General features: G+C 40.1%; 1 protein-coding gene across 2 annotated transcripts in view; it reads right to left on the bottom strand.

Annotated features, from left to right (window-relative positions):
- The window catches only part of bbs9 (Bardet-Biedl syndrome 9), a 210,753-nt gene that overhangs the window by 54,045 nt on the left and 144,416 nt on the right, over positions 1 to 12,292 (bottom strand). The gene's annotated exons all lie outside the window — the stretch shown is intronic.

Genomic DNA, 12,292 nt, shown 5'->3' with positions numbered 1-12,292 from the left:
ACTCTCTCTCTCTCTCTCTCTCTCTCTCTCTCTCTCACACACACACACACACACACACACACACACACACACACACACCCTTAAACACACGTACACGGACTGACAAAAGCTACACTACAATCCACATATTGCACTTGAATACAAAACTTCAGCGGAGATAAAAGGGGTAAAAACAAGTCTTTATCACCGTTGTACAAATCAGTGTTTCTCAAGGTTTATATAAGCTCAGTTTATACAAAGATTTTAGAACTTATTTCATATTAGCCATGCACAAGTCAGTACTTCAGCACTTTAAGAAATAACCATGAAAACTGCACCCAAACAAAACGACCAAACTGTGTCTACTGCACAGATACTCTGTGTTTTACCTCAAACACAAGCACATTTTTACACTTCTTGTCTGTTTTCTTTATTTTTCTTTTCTTTATTTTACTTTATTTATATTCAGAGATTGTAAATTGGGCTTTGACTGCTGCCAAAATGCGAGTGACCCACACCACAGGAGGAGACCGGTATGTCACACATGCGATTTGACCCACATTATAACGTGCAATGCAAAATAAATAGTTATAAGTTGGTCAGCAGAGTAAAGCCAGTCCAGGGGAAAGCCTGGTAAGTTTACCGACAGGTGGGTATGGCAACAAAAACACAAGATATTTTCTTATTAAACTAAATGCAGTAAATTCTGCAACCAGTCGTCTTTTTGGCCACTTGGAGGCATCAGAACAAGCTGAAAACACATCTGACATATTGTGTCCACCTGATAAATGTAATGAAGTACTGTGGGGCCGGACTTCTGTCAGTTGAATCAAATTTGTCTGATGAGTACAATGATTTGACTGTTTATTCCTTTTTTTCAGTTTGGTGTCACACTTAACTCCTGTATCTACATGAGTCTCATGTTTTAACGCCTTTTTTGTCATGTGCAATGAGAAAAAAATCGATTTCCAAAAAGTTAGAGAAACTATGCATTGCTATGTAAACAATGACGTAGCTAAAAGGCAAAAGTGCAGAGATTCGACTATCACAATACATGTCAATTTGAAGGTCTTCTCTATTGCTAACATGAGTCATCAACTTTCAGTGGGTTGATCTATTGTAATGCAGGTCCAACGTTCTCATTTCAGCTCTAGTTTGTTCTCCACTGAGTCTTGAGAAAAATATCTGGCTCATAGCTGCTAGATGTTCAGCATTCTTCTCCTGCTAGTCTCTAACTTTGTCTGCTATTTGGCACTGAACAACATTATACATACAATTTGATCATTTAGATCATTAATAATGTCAGAGAATAAACTAGTTTCCTGCTTGGCAAATAAATAAGATATATACCCTTTCTTCTGCATACTGGGAGACTTTATTTGTCCTTGATCAAACCGAAGAGCATAGATTATTTTTGTGTCCTGTCCCCGATTCCTGCATTTTGGTTCCTTTGAATATGGAAGTGAGTGAACATGGGAGCGAGAGAGAGAAAAAATAATAATAGGGGGAAAGGAACACAGAGGATGAGTGATGAGAGGAGTGCAGTAGCAGCTCCAGTCCCACATATGTTAGTTATTGGGTTCTGTATGGGACAAGTAGAGAGAGAGAGAGAGAGAGAGAGAGAGAGAGAGAGAGGAAGGGAGAGAGAGAGAGAGAGAAAGAGAGAGAGGGAGGGAGGGAGAGGGAGAGAGAGAGAAAGAGGCCAACGCTTCCCAAGCCGCCCGTGGAAAAGTATACTCTACAATTCATTGCTTCCTTCTCGCCAAATTAAAAGGTCCCTTGTTAAAAAAAATGGTGGACAGGGAGGGGGGTGAGGGGATTCATGGGGAATGGGGCAACAAAGGGGGGCTTTTATTATAGAGCAAAACAGCCCCTGATCTCCCCCGTATATGTAAGACCGTATGTACGATGAGGGCAGAGCCATAACCACATTTATTTTTCTATTTCTGTTGCATTTCCTTCTCTACATTTTTATTTGTTAATACATGTTGTTCTGAGACTTTGAATTTCCCTATTCATTAATTTCTCAGCCAAGGTCAGTAATTTAAAGGATATGAAAGATGACCAACATGTTCTCATCTTAGCTCGCTGACTGCAGACACTGCTTTGCCACACCCCTTGGCATCTCATACTGATGCACAAGGTGTGCTAAAGCGCTTGTATTAGATGCTCCCAGACAGTCAGTTTGGGTAGATTTAAGGATTTAAAAAAACATGTTGGGTTTTGAAAAAGACTACGTTTTGGGTTATATAAGCGTACAGGTTGTATACATCAAGTGACGTCAGTGAAGCAACTCAAAAGAGAAAAGATACATGATTCAAGTAAAGTTATGTACTTTAAAACTTTTAATAATGTTTTTGTTTCACATGGGACACGAATCCTGATCCGCTGGGTGAAAGTCCTGTGTATGTTTGACTCATCCATCCAGCCCACCTCCTCCACATGCAAGATCTTTCTCGTCAGCATTTGACAACATGGGAATGAGGACAGGCTGAAATGACATGAAATTACTCTTTAAAATGATGCAACTCTGTATGGAGATCTGCATAAACATTACAAAAGCAAGAGACAACTGTTCTGCATTTATTTATATACTGCACCCTAATGAAACATATATAATGTGCTATTTCATTTATCATTAAGTGTGAGCGAGAATGAAACAAACACTGAAGTAAAGAGCAATAAAAGAAGCGTGTGTTTATTCCAAGTCACTCAAAATTAAGAAAGTCCTTCTGTAATAAATGCAGACCATTTATTTTACTAACAGAGTGGTTGATTTAGATTATTTTACTAAACAGCCCGTCCTGTTCTGTGGTTGCTTCCAGTCCATGGAAAGTCAAATGAAGTCCAGCTAAACCAGTTTAATGTTTTGAAACCATTTTAAAGCGGATTAGGTGAACCGCTGGCGACTTTGATGTTGGAACACATTAGCCTAACCGCTAACCATCACAAAGGTGGAATGCATGAGTCCGACCTCTGAATATTATAATGTTGGAATACATTAGCCTGCCACAGAAAGTGAATCTTTGACTCTCAACACTGTGACGTTGGAGTGCATTAGCCTAAGAATGAGCTTTTATAGCGTGTATGTATTAGATTAACTTTCGGTTTCCAGCTTTCAGGATGATAATAAATCAGGTCGCTGCTACCAAACAAACAGGTCAGGTTGTTTAACTTGAACCAATGTAACCCTTCTCTATAATGTTTAAATGCTAATGGTTAAAGCTAAAGGGGAAATGTTTAGTTTAGTGACAATATTTGAACATAATCCCAGGCCATCATCATTTGTATTGCATTTAATGTACTGTATGTATGGTTAAATGCCATTTACTATAATACTAAACAACTGGTTTAATGCATTTAAATCTGAACAAATATTTCTTTTTACTGTGGTACTTCTGTGTAATAATATTTTCAACATGCTAAACAATATGTTTTCTTAAATCAAGGGTATTAATCTACCTTCTAATGATTTCATCTTGTAAGGTGTGTTCATACAGTATGACATAATAATTTCATATTGTGGTAAGTCATCAAAATATAAACCTTCCAGCTGTGCATTTTAAGTCATTATGGATTATAATGAATATAGTCGTGTCAAATGTCTCAATATAAATTATCTAAACATTACTGGGTATCATCATATTTATGTTTGGCTGCAACAAACTCATAATTTTCTTTATAAACAATCTGCTTCACTAATTATTAAGATTTAAGAGTGCAAGCTGTGCCACTATGTATTCTGACACTCAAACATCTCACTATTTTCACAGGATATTAAAACATCAAGTGCACAAAGTTATGGGGTCAGAACCTTGTATGGTTGAACTGACCCATGAAATGTATGAACAGTAACTGGTAGCTACCATAAAATACATTAGATTAACGGTTATATCCCATAACATGGCTGCTGTGGCCTTAATGTGAAAAGCAGCAGGGGGTGTGAAGGCCGGTTCCTCCCCGCTGGAAGCTGCACTTCCTACTCGGGCCTCCCAGAGGAAGAGAGCGTTCATTCCTCCTGGAAGGTTCCCTCAGGAGTCTGAATGGACGCTACCGCAAAAACACTGCCTCCTTACCACATGTTACATGACCTGAGGGGACACACACACACACAGAGACACACACATCTGGGTTTCCACCTCTGAAAGACTGTCTGGTTTGTTGATGGTTATCGTAGCCAGAATAGTTCCTGCCTCTCCCGTCTCTGCCCCTCCACCCTTCCCCCTCTCTGCCCTAAATCTCTTTCCCTCCCTCTGTCTCTCTCCCATCCTCTCTTAGCCATAATTTATCAAACTTATCAACATGCCTTTGATTAATTGGATTGCTTCAATGAAACTCCCTTTTGCATCACATTGGCCTAATAAACAGCTGATATATTTTTCCCAAAGTAGCTGCTGCTATCCCAGTTCAAATATTGCCACCTTGTACTTAAAGTAAACTCTAAATTCTTTACTACTTCTTCAGTCTGTATAATATGCTCAGTGTGAGCTACGGGCATCGACTGATATGCATCAAATGATGCTATGCCCTGTGATGCTGAACCCTAGTAAAAAGTGCCTTAAGAACATTTCTATTCTGTTTTTTAAATCTTCAAAAGCACCTATGATTCCCTGGACCTGCATGCAAAATTATGTATGTAATGCAATTGCCACATTAAAACTCCTCATGACATTCTCCAGTATTTTGCTAGTAAATGTATCTAAGAAAACTGTTGGGAGCTATCCCAACACAAGGTCAGGACTTGACGGCTGTTGTAAAGGTTCAAACCCCCTGAACTTTCCGTCACAGGGTGCCACAAGTCCATAAGCATTACTCCACCCTGGTACCCGACCAGGCAACACTATTTGGAACATTGTCCTCATCTCTATCTGTAATCACCACAAGCATTAGGCTCTGGCCAAGAATAGCCGATCAGATAATGCCGTTGCAGAGACATTAGCGGAACATTACACACACATTAAACAGCCGAGCGTCTCATCAGCGCTCCGTCAACACAGCCGGGGCCAACAAATAGCTCCGGAGATGGCGTGATAGCCATGCGGTGGGGATTTTGTTGGCACGCATGAGCTTTGTAGTTACAGTACAAGAGCAAATGTTGCTACCTAAAAATGTTGTTGACAAGCTAGAAGGCAGATTAAAAGCAGTCAGGAGGTCAGAGTGATGGTGGGATGACCTTCCATTCCCACCAGAATCAGTTCAGAGGAGTCTCTCTTATTTTCTCTTGATGACATTGAAGTCATCTTCTCAACAGGGACTCTGAGGACACCTAAATGGTTTACATTCAGTTAAATCTGACTGATCAGACAAAAAGTATTTAAAATTTCTCCACCAAAATATCTGTTCTGTAAGTGTTGAAAAGCTTTAAGACTGTAGGTCTTATACAGGGAGATAAGGTTTGTAGAAAATACAGTTCAGAATTTAGGTGAAGACGAAAATGTGTCAAAAAAAATAATAAAATTACAAAATCATGGTACGGCCTTTTTTTACTTTAAAATCCCAGCCACGCCCCTTATCTTTATGCCTTTTGTGCTGGCGACAGCTGAGGATGGAGGCATTTAGTTTTCAGTTTGTCTGTCCTGTTCTCATTAACATGATATCTTAAGAGCAAGAAAAGGAAAATTTCTCCAAAATTGGTAAAAATGTCCACTTGGACTTAAGGATGAAACTGATTAGTTGTCAAAAGTCCCTTTGACGTCACAAAACCTGTTGGCCACAACTCAGGGAACTCAAGTACTAATTGACTTATGACAAAATTTCACACAAATGTCTAATAGAACAAAATGATGAGTTGATGACATTTTATATCCAAAAGGGCAAAGGTCAACTTCGCTGTGACATCATAATGTTCAACTCTCTATCAGTCATCTGTACTCTGTGAAGACAGCGTGTTTCTCACTGGAAATTATTCACTGAAATCATACATGCTTTTATTAAATTCCTTCAAAGTCTTCACTACATATAAAGACGTGGATGTAAACTGGAATGTTTTGGCAGAGGCATAAAACCGTGAGGCAGTAATTCAAGTTTCCTCCTCTTTTATTAGTATTTTTATCCTACTGCTCTATTCCACAATTCTTTGCTTTTAGCAGTTATTATCCTGCTATATAAATGAACTACGTAACCCTACCTTCTTTTAACCCTTTAATGTTTGTAACCATCTTTTGAAAGGTACTATGTAAATTAAGTTAATATTATTTATATAATTATTGTCCATGCATTCCTCTCTCAGCTGACTTCAGTACAAACTGGAAAGAATGTATGAAAGATAACATTTTAAAGCTGCCACTGGCTGATTATTTTTGTTTCTTGAACACACTCGAAGATTTAGAGAACATGTAGGTGGTGATGGGTTGGATCTGCTGAGCGCACATTTGACAAACTGTTGGATTCCTGGGAACTCAACATGGTGTCCAGTTGTATTTAGGAGTGGCTGACAGACACTTGGATGTGCGGAGCTCATGCTCGACACCCAGTTGGACCCGAGGAGCATACACGTGACGAGTTGGAAGAAGAAAAGCGAGCTGTTTTATTTTGAGAACACACATTTGACATGTTTGACTTGGGGGACACGCGCTTGGAAACCAGCTGTAATTTGGTGAACACACCACACCAATTAAAATGCCATGTAACCCCCTGATGAGGCAAAAATACAAACTCTTGCGGCATTCCAACATGCAACTAAATCTAAAAACATAGAACTGGAGTGTTTTTTTTTCTTCTGCAAATTACCACAACCAGCCCCCTGCTGAATTGTGACATTTCTTGTAACTCCTGATCCACATGTTGCCTTATTGAATGATCAGTCACAATGACAAATCAGAAATGTAATGACATTTTAAGTCCTAGTAGAGTGAATTTATACACTCAGCCTTCGTGCTGCTTATTCGTAAAACACACAGTTTTGCTCAGTTAAAGTTACCCTGCAGAAACAAATATGACAAACATGTAAAACTGAAGTAATGAGTAGAATTCTTAATTTACCATATTAGTACACTGCATGCTCGCATTTCTCAATAATGAGGCAAATTCTATCCTCTGAAAAAAAAAATCCTTTTGTGAGCCTGACACATCAACGGCTCCCATCGCATCCAAGATTGTAATATGTAAGAGTGATAATGTGTTATAAAGGCTATTTTACACAGACAGGTGTGCCTTGAGATTTTGGTTTACTCTTCAGTGCGTTGGACACGTAAAGTTTGCAGAGTTTGCGGAGTTTGCTCCGGTGTGTTGCAGTGCCGCCGTGACCAGATAAATTATAGTTCTTGTTAACAGCCGATCAGCTGTACAGATGAGTGAAACGCAAAGTGGTCACACACACAGTTCTTATATTCCCACACATATTTTTCATGCAATTCTGTTAAATAATGCATCTTTTTGAACAAGTTATATTTTGTTAGGTAAACCAATGTTATGTTGTGTACAGGTGCCAGCACACTGTACAGATTGTGTTTCACAGACACACACTGTTGACTAGTAAACAAACTAGATTTAATGGAAAAAAAAACGCAATTTAATTCAAAGTGGTTGTAATTATTTAGTCTGTTCAAGCCTCCTAATCTTTCTCTCACACAGTTATATAGAGTTCAGAGTATTATTTTCTTTAAAACTATTTGGCAGTTTCAACACAGATGAGGATGAAGAAGATCAGATAAGAATGACTTCATACAACCTGCATTTGAAACAAGATATGTTGTATGTATACTCTTCCAACAGCCTGCCAGTTCCTTCTGTGATGACCACACCTACTTTTACACACTATAAACACCATTAAACATTTACACACATACACTCCATTTCCAGCAAACATGAGCCACATTTCAGCCACGTTTCATGAGCCACATATTTTACTTTCCATCTGCAAGGACACTTAGCTTCAGAAAGTGTGTGTGTGCGCTCTTGTGTGTGTGTGTGTGGCGATGGCCAAACAAGGGTTCATTTTCTGTCTATGTTTTTATTCATGGGGGGTGAGCTGTCACACACATCAACACAGACAAACACACACACACATCCAGAACAGAGATCCATGGGTCAGAAATTCTGGCCATGGCCCGGGAGGATGCTGTTCAGGATGAGGAAACCTGCCCGCTGTGTGTGTGTGTGTGTGTGTGTGTGTGTGTGTGTGTGTGTGTGTGTGCAGAAGCTGGATGTGAATAGCAGCCGCAGTATGTGACAGTAAGCTGATAGCTCTGTTCACTGTGCTTCTGTAATCTGACAGACAGACTGACACAGTGGGACCGTTCAGTCCAGCCGTGTTAGTACAAGTCTCCTCCGGCCTCCGAACACTGAGTTTCATTACCTGTGCAGCCTCGCTCTGCTGCTGAAAACACAACTCACATGAGAGGGAGGGAAGGATGGAGCATGGATGTTTGCGATTCCTCCTTTCTATCCACATTAAAAGAAGGATGTGACTGTACATGTTACATAAATCAGGCTGAAACTGACATGAAACTAATTAAAATGAACTTCCTGAAAGTTGAAACCAATATACTCAAAGCTGCCTGTGGGCAGATGGTATTTTTACTGATATTCATTACCTTATTTGACTTTTTGATTGCCAAAATAGAACTTACCAAGATAGAGTTTCCTTTAAAAGGTCATTCTTGTCAGGTTGAGTCTCTAAACCCATTAGCAGACATCAGATTTTTTTTTATAGGAACTGAAGAGGTAGAGTATGAATTTAGTTCCTGTCCCCAAAACCATAGCATTTCTGGAGGAGTACTTTTTAATGGCCTGAGAGAAGATTTGTCTAATTAATCAAACACAAACACTGAGGTAGTTGCAACATGTGTACAGCTTTTCATTCAAACACATGTTGTCACTAGTGGATATTTCTTGTAATGTTTATTGATATTGGAAACAGACTATACATTTCATTATCAATTCATCAGCCAATCATTTGACCTATTCTTTTTTTTTTTTATCAAAAAGTAAAACATCAGTAAACAGAACCAAATATATTTTCATCTCATGGTCTACAGGTAGCCCTGACAAACAAAACAAAACAAAAACTGAAAGAAATTCCCACAGCGCAGCAGGACAGGTCACAATAACCCACCCGTCCCCTCACAACACACAAGACACATAATATACATTATGACTTTTCACATAATAGTGGTCCCCGCCTTTGATAAATTTGAGGAAGCTACCCCACATTTCAGTAAACATCGACACAGAATCCCTCATTTTGGGCCAGCAGCAGCTCATATGAGGCTGCAACAGTCATGAAGTCGATCCAGTCCTTAGAACAAGGTACACTAGTGTATTTCCAGTTCTGTAGCATAATCCTGGCTGCATTAAAGAAGCCCGCAAGAGCTAGCCCAAACTGTGCCTTCGTAAGTCCAGCTGGCAGAACAGATATGTCTCCAAGAAGACAAATTCATTGTGTCCTTGGCCAACCACTCTTCAAGTGTCACAACCACTCGGGTCCAAAATGGGGAAATCAGGTACATTCAGATTGTTTTCGGCAACTCAGCAGCCGAGTACTGTATTGAATGGCTATTCAAATGACTGATGGTTAAAATATAATGCATGAATTTAAAGTCACATTCAAATGAAACAAAATGGTGTGGCCGCACTTTAAGAACCCTCGTCTTAGAGAAGAAGGTATAAAAATGTATCAATGCTCAACCCACTCCACCAGTGAAAAAGCATCTGTACCTGATTAGGTCTGTTCCTGTACCTTGACTTCTTAATGTTGAGACACGTTTAGTTAATGAAGTTACTACTTTAGGAGTCCATAGCTCCTGGGTGTGGCTGGGTAAACTGCCTCGGGGGGGAATTCATTAAATTATCACAAGCCAACTGACAAAAACGATGAATATTTCCTGGTTGTTAAAAAGCATTATTTATGTTATTTATGGCATGCATCTGAGACTGCTATTCTTTCAGCGTCAGAGGTTTTACAGAATGACTGAGCATCTCAACACAGTCCCTCTCTGACTCATATGCTTCTCGTTACCTTTATTGGAGACGATTTTAGATTTAATCAATAATGGATACCAGCTTTTATTAAGATTCACCACCTAATGGATAAAGCTAAAGCTGATGCTAATACACAAAGGACATCACTAATGGGTGAAGGCTAATAGCTAATGGTAACTGTTACTATGTGCAAGGTGCAATACTGACTGATGCCAATACACAACAGTCAATGCTGGTTGATGCTAGTATGCATGAGGTGCAGCTGAATAACACAGGACCTGGGTCAGTGCTGGTGGATACTTGCTGTTAGCACAAAGCTGCAGCGGCTGAGCTCATCCATAATGTCATTTAATGAGACCACTGACCGCAGACTGACCCTGGACCTGGTGATGTCTCTACTCTGGCTCAAAGACAAGATCGAGGGAAGAGAGCGAGACTCAGCGTTAGGTCAGAGTTCAAATTTAGCTCAGCAGTCAGTCTCTTCTAACATTAGGAACAGGTGTGTGTGTGTGTGTGTGTGAGAGAGAGAGAGAGAGAGACAGAGACAGAAAATGAGTGTGTGTTGCAGCCATCTGTTTACATGTCTTTTTATCTCTGTGCGTTACTGGTTTAATTGTAAGAAACTGCATGTGGACCTGCACTTTCTGTGTTGTGGGTGTATGTCTCCATGCAGTTGTGTGCGTGTGTGTGTGTTCTGGATGTTGTCTGTGATCCCAGGTGGGCTGTCGGGGAGGAGCAGAACAACAAAAAGGGATGCAGCGCCAGGAAAGAGGAGAAGGAACACACTCTCCCTTTCATCTCTCTTTCATCCCTCCTTTTCAAGCCAAGGAGAGAGAGTGTGCTCGACTCACCCCTCTGTATGGTTGTGTGTGTGCGTGCGTGTGTGTCCTGCCTTTTGATGCCTTTCAAGTCAACCAAATGTGCTTTCTGGCTGCCATGCACTCTAACAGAAAGGTCTCTGTGTGTGTGTGTGTGTGTGTGTGTGTGTGTGTGTGTGGTGTGAGGTTTGGCATGGCGCCTAATTACTTTTAAGTCACAGACAGGTAGGCGGAAGGTGTATGCATGTGTGTCTTTGTCTGAAAAATCGGAGCTTTGAACTGATTTGTTGCCTGGTTTTATGGGAATTGTGAGCTGCCCACGACACCCAAAGGCTGTTTTGGCATTTTGCCACCATCAGACAGAAAAACACTATCACACTAATGCGTAACGGGGATGCAGAATGGACAGAATACACTATAATGGTGAATCTTATTTTATATTGTGATACTGATACTCTCTATTGTGCAGAGGTGTCACAATTTTGATTCTAGATCAAAAATCAGTCAAAAAGAGCTTTTATTCGGGACCAGAAATCCTTCTGGTATATTTTTTGTCTCTACCTCTGCCTATTTTTGCATGTCTGGCATGTGTATGAGGAAGAAGACGCATCCGGAGTTGGACAATTCTTTGACTGATCCTTGCTGCCCAAAGTTGTATGGTTACATAGCAGCTAGCATGAACAGAGGATGTTTATTTCTCTTCAATGGCCTTTTAGAAATGCTTATGCTTATCTAACCATGTTGCAACAAACCAAAGTGACTCAACTACCTCTTATAGCATGCAGCACTTTTACATGCTGGCACTGGGAGACACTCACTTCCAACAACAAACCTGTCAATCTATGCCAAATATTAGAGTTCAGGTTGCTCACATGGCCACTTTCTCTAAAGGGGGACTGGGGGCTATTTATGGGTGAGAACTGAATAGACTAACAATGCAGCCATGAGTGCTAAAAAATGTTTTAATTGAGAAGACAAATCAAATTGTGGATTTGGAGACTTGTGACATCCCTTATATTGTAATGTAATACATTTTCTAGTCTTTAAACGCATCATTCTGTCCAAGTGGACTTCCTGGATTGTAACTCAGTGTCTCACCTTAAACTTCATGCTGCCCCCTGCGCTGTTTTAACAAATTTTTGGTCTGCAAACCTGCTCACGCAAGCTGCTGATTAGGAACACTTTGGGGTTCAGTGACTTCCTCAAGAGCACTTGACATGCTCAACACTGACATTACTCAGAAAAACCGAGAAAAGGTGAAAAAGGTGTAAAAAGGGTAAAAAGAGGAAAAAAATCTATTTGAATCATGCATGGTACCAGCTAAGAGATAATTTATGTGAGTAAACTGCAGGGTGATGCACAGTACATTGAGGCAGACTACTCTGATATATGTGACGCTGTTGTATTGAGTCAAGCTGTCAGACTGGAGCAGCATCCAGCTGAACTGTCGTGGAGCAATACACACATGCTTAAGGATGAAAGGAGAATTTCAGCGCAGGGTTTACAACATTATTATTTGCAAAGCTTTACAAGTTACCAGTGTTTCTTGTTTTCTCTCTGTGTCCTTCTGTCTG

The sequence above is a fragment of the Lutjanus erythropterus genome, chromosome 9 (assembly GCF_056507025.1).
Source record: "Lutjanus erythropterus isolate fLutEry1 chromosome 9, fLutEry1.hap2, whole genome shotgun sequence".
NCBI lineage: Eukaryota > Metazoa > Chordata > Actinopteri > Lutjaniformes > Lutjanidae > Lutjanus > Lutjanus erythropterus.
This window is presented reverse-complemented; position numbering and strand designations above follow the sequence as displayed.